Raw genomic sequence first — 4,172 nt, 5'->3', positions numbered from 1 at the left:
CAGACGAGTGCGATAAGCTTCCAACAGAAATTCTTGTGGAACCAAGAAACGAGCTCAAAAAGCTTTCCATTCGGCAAGCTCATCATCCGTATTGGCCAAGGGCCTGATAATGTGGAGGCGTAACGATCGAGTTACCACGTCCTTTGCTTCTACAGCGGGATCAGCTGGGCGGAAGCCATATTCTACACGAGGGTCAAAAACCGACCGTGATGGCGCGCATCAGAGCCGCCTTACGGGCAGCTTCCAGCTGCCGTTTTTGTGCCTCAACGAGGTCATTGGTGATTACACCACGTTCTTCAGGTGACGAGAAGTCAGGAAACGGACATGGGGTCCGCAAGGCGCGAGCAAGGCTTGTGTCACGCCGCTGGTGCTGCTCGCCTTCCTCTTCAATCCGGGAAAAGGAGTGTCAGACTCTTAGTTGACCACCTCCACATCCCCAACGAGGTCACGCGTCGCCGTTAGCGTGCGCGGAGCGTGACGCTCGTGCTCACCGAGCCTAGGATCTACATCCCTTGATGCCGCGGAGACACGGTCCGACATTGCACCGTGTGCGGGAGATGAAGCTGAGCTCTGTCCGTGAGCGCTGTCGGAACCAGCGAGGCTTGGGAGTTCGGAGTTATTGACACAAGGCTCATTGAGCACGGAAGTCGTTCGTTCCAACGCAGTGTCTCACGGACACGCAAGCCTCGTTGAGGCAATAGTCAATTGGAACTGGAAATGTTCTGATTCTTATTGAGGGAGGGTGTAACGGGATTACACATACCCTAGTAAAAGGGGGGGGGTCACACCAGATGGGCATGGTGTGACCACACCCAATCAAGAATACGGTACGTGGCTGGTTGGCCGTAGTTATACATGTATTTACATTTCACTATACATATTTAGGAAAACTTATGCATTAAAAAGTAGGCGGCCGTGCCGCAGATAAAAATAAATAAAGTCAATTTAAATTTATCCGAAGCGTCAATTAGCCTTTGGATAAGGCTATAATTGCACTTGGAGTAAGCGAATTGCGCTAAGCTCGTACATGTTCTAAGTATAGAACGAAAGGTCGGTGACATAGCTTACGCTTCCACTAAGCGCAAAGCTACGGAATCCCAGCTGCACTCCCTCCCATCAAAGTTGTGAACACCCACAATTCATATTTATCCGTCGCCTGGTACGAGCCTCGCTTGACTAAGACACCTCTATATATTCAAGACCTTCTGGATGCATTACGTGCCCAATGAGCCCTGTCTAGGATTCGAAAGCTCGCTGGTTCCAAGTGTGTCCGCAGGCAGACCCCTTTTTTGTCTCCTGCACGTGTCGCAACAACGGACAGCACGTTCGCGGCTTCAAGTAAAACGCATCTCAGGCCCTCGGCAGCCCAACACCGGGATCTGCGCCTGCCGCGATTGACAGATCACCGCGTCGAGGATTCGGAGGATGTCGACTATAAGTCAGATGCTCCTTTCCAGGATGGGAAGAAGATGGAGACGAGGTGCTCCAGCGGTGCAACGTGAGCCTTGCTCGAACGTTGCCGACACCGTGTCCGTTTCCCGACCGGGGGAAGTGATATCATTACCAATCGCTTCAAAGAGGCACAGAAGCAACAGCTGGAGGCTGCACGCAAGGCGGCTCTCATGCGCTTGCATCTACGGTCGGTCCTAGAACCTCATGTGTAATACTGCTCCCGCTCGGCAAATCCCGCTACAGAAGCAAACGCGATCACTCGATCGTTGGGCGTCTACGTCGTTGGGCCCCGGCCATTACACAAGATAATCTTGGCTATCGAAAAGCGTTCGAGCTCGCTTCTTCGTACGAAATCCCAATGGATAGGTACCGCGTTCGACTTCGAGCTCAAAGAGCAAGCGCTCCTGCATCCACGATGCGGACGATTCCTGTGCTGCTCGCCCCTGGCAAATCCGCTGCAGATGATGAAGAGTTCTTCGAGCTCTAGGTGTAGAAGCACCGGAAACTTTCCTCGCTGTCCAACTGACAGCAGAGCTACAAGGAAGTAGTCATGCGTGTAAAATGTCATCTTCCGAGTCTGCTAACTCAAAGCGCATCACAGACCTTCTTCGTATTGACGCCCTGCGACTTTTGGATTATCCTATCGCGCTCTCGCGAGCTCTGTGGTCTCTGACATGGGTGAGTCTGCGATCCCGACAGCTCAGGACCATAGCTTGAGCTCAGCTCACGGCTCTACGGATTCCACAGAGCGTAATGATCCCTCTGATCTTAAGCATCCACGACGTCTGGGCAATCTTGAAAAGTGGCACCTCAACTCCCACGAATTCACAAAGTTTGAGTATCCCCACCACTTTACAAGATGTTGGGGATGACCCTGTCGATGCCTTCGATCCACGAGACATTCCACGTGATAGTGAACGTCACCGTTCTCGTCAAGAAGTGTCGATGGCGGACGATGACGACTTGGTCGATAGCCGTCGGGTGACATGCGATGCTCTTCAAACCCTTGAGGACAAAGTCTGTCGTCATCGGCACTCTGCCGAGCATCTTGCCGAGGTCGCATATCGCTGTGCAAAAGGCCTAGAGAGCTTGGAGCACTTTGTGCGCCGACTGCCTAACGTTGAAAACTATCTCGCTCTGTCGGAACGGCTCCTAGCCGTTGAGCAGATGAATGCGTCACTTCATGCAAGGGTGGATCCCCTGATGCCATTGGTTATTGCACTCCGTGCTCAATACCAGTTGCTGGTCCGCTTTTGGGTGGTCGAGAGCCTGTAGGCGCCGCCCCGGTGCTATCGCTTTTGCCTTCAATTGCGACGGATCCCTATACGGCTTAAGCAAGCCCACATCAAACATCGGGTGGGTGCTGATCCATTTCGAAAAATTTAGCGTTTATGCAGGATTTCGCTTGGCCACGGCCTTAACAGGTCCGATAAATTGTGGACGAAGCATCGTCTTACAGACATCAGAAACTGCATGTGTTGGAAGGTTTATAGCCTTTTTTTAAAACCAGGTCTCCGACGTCAAGGTTTCTAACATTTCTTCTGCTTTTTCCGTCTGCATATTATTTTTTCAAGTCTTGGCTTTCAGCCATCGCATCGCGAACTTGTCGCACGACACTCAGTTTGGTGGACAGAAAGTCATCGATCTCTTTTGATCAGTGAGGGGGTGACATCAGCTAGCCGCTCGACTATTCTTCCCCACCAAACCCTGAACCATGGGATGGCGGCGTTAGCGGGACGCGATGATGAACAAGCCTGCTCAGGTAGAACGGCGTGTTGCCGGTAGACAAATGCACAGCATTGATCAGAGCAATCTCTACGAGTGGCAACATGGCGCTCCAGCGCCTAAGCGTCTCAGCGCAGTCGCTGTGGAGGAGGTCTTCAAAGATGCGCTTCACGCGCTCTCTTTGACTATCGGTCTGCGAATGGTCTACTGTTGACATTTCCAACTTGGTGCACTGCACATTGAAGATCGTCGACCAAAACTTCCTATTGAAGCGTGTGTCTCTATTATAAAAAATTGACTCCGGGAGCTCATGTTGTCGAAATACACGATCCTCAAATCGCGTCGATGTACTAACGCCGTCAATGGAGTCCGACACCCCAGTAAGATGAGTCATCTTGCTCAAACGATCCACAAATACCGTGACACCCGTGTTGCCCGCCGAGTTCTTTCGCAGGCCAACACAAAGTCTATACTCAGGGACTGCCAACATCCTTTGACACGTCTCACACGTACGCACATAGGTGCTCGTGCATTTATGCAGCTTTTGCCACTAGTAGTAGCAACCCACGAAGCTATGGGTCGTTTTACGACCGGTATGATCGTAGTGTGGGATGTCGTGAGCCTCATAGAGGATAGTGTTCTCAAATTCTTCTCGTAAGAAATCTTAATCTGTGGTTTATCCGTTGAGTAAGTACTATCATACAGCGGTCTGCTATTCAATGAGTATCGGTACAGCCGTGCGCGCAGTCGCGACGACAACTACTTATTCCAGTTTCCAAAATCCTTGCTCCCGAGAGCCTGTAGCAGCGCTACGCAAATGTTATCACCAGCGTACACGTCGCGGATCAAATATGTCACTGACAAGGTCACCGTCGTGACATGAGCAAGCTCATAATCAGGTATACGTGACGACGCATCAGCCAAAGCATTCTGCGATCCTGGCTTACACTTCACCTCGAAATTGTCTTCTGCGAAGAAGGAAAGCCACCTGTCTA

This window comes from Plasmopara halstedii (genome assembly GCF_900000015.1).
Source record: "Plasmopara halstedii genome assembly, contig: Scaffold_3060, whole genome shotgun sequence".
Lineage (NCBI taxonomy): Eukaryota > Oomycota > Peronosporomycetes > Peronosporales > Peronosporaceae > Plasmopara > Plasmopara halstedii.
Note: the sequence above shows the minus strand (reverse complement) of the source record.